Raw genomic sequence first — 1265 nt, forward strand, 5'->3', positions numbered from 1 at the left:
TTCCTTCCGCTTTTTATGTATTCGTGTTACTATCTGTTTTAACTGTCATTAGGTCATGCATACCCATCTAAGTGCGACCGCTTTTGTTTCATTATCTCACAGGTAGGTGCTTTTTGGTTGCTTCTATTCGCCAGCGGATAGAAATCCCTTATTTTTATTTTCGTGGTTTTCGTGATTGCGTCGGTTTATGTTCCGTTATTTAGCTGGTATTAGGTTGCTTGCTTGTTCCGGCAGATAGAAATCCGTTATTTTTATTTTCTTGGTCTCTGCGGCGTAGGTATGTATCTTCGCGTTGGCGGTTTTTTCAGGGGTCTTCTCATATTTTTCGAACAGCATCTTGAGTTGTTCGAATATTACATCGGATACGGTGTTTGTTTGTTCGTTTATAATTCTCCCTTGAAATGTTTTCTGCTTGTATGTATATCTCCATGTTTTCCAATATGTTCAAACGCCGTCCTTTATGCTGTACATGGAGGAGTTTGGCTGCCTTATTAATTTTCATTGGTGTACATTTATTTTCGAACATATGATTTGCGAAGTTTGATTCTGGTGTGACGCTTGGTTTTTGTGTCCTCTTATTGTAGTCTCTTATATGTTCTCGGAATCTTGTTTTAATCTTACGGCCAGTTTGCCCTATGTAGCTACACTTGCATTCACACGTTAATTTGTATACACCCTGCTTATCTAGAGTGTCCTCTTCGTTTGTGCTGTTGTTCAGTATCCTTCCGACGTTGTTCCTGGCTCTGAATGATGTGCGAATGTTGAATTTTTGGAAAACCTTGGCCAGTTTGTATGTCATTTTACCCGTGTAAGTTAACACTGCCCAAGCTGTATCGTTGTTTTCTTTCTTGTCCCTACTTTTTCATTTCGAGTCCTTCCTAATTTTGTCCACCAGATCTTTTTTGTATCCATTGTTTCTGGCGATAGCATATATTGTGTCTAGCTCTCTCCTGTGTGCTTCCTTAGTTAATGGGGTTCGCTCAAGTCTAGTTAGTAGTTGTCTAAATGCTGCGTTTTTGTGGTGTTTTGGGTGGTTAGAGGTTTCATGTATTACTATGTCGGTCGCTGTGGGCTTTCTGTATATCTCGTATTCCAGTCTGTTGGTGGTCTTGTTTATTTTAATAGTTAGTTCCAAATAGTTGAGTTTTCCTTTCTCTTCCTTATCCATCGTGAATGCTATATTTTTGTGTTGTTCATTAAGGTAGTCTAATATCTGCTCCTCTTTGTCCCCCGTTATTATGCATATTATGTCGTCCACATATCTA

Source organism: Rhagoletis pomonella, unplaced genomic scaffold, assembly GCF_013731165.1.
Source record: "Rhagoletis pomonella isolate Grant_MI unplaced genomic scaffold, Rhpom_1.0 Rhpom_scaffold_00010, whole genome shotgun sequence".
In the NCBI taxonomy this organism is placed as follows: domain Eukaryota; kingdom Metazoa; phylum Arthropoda; class Insecta; order Diptera; family Tephritidae; genus Rhagoletis; species Rhagoletis pomonella.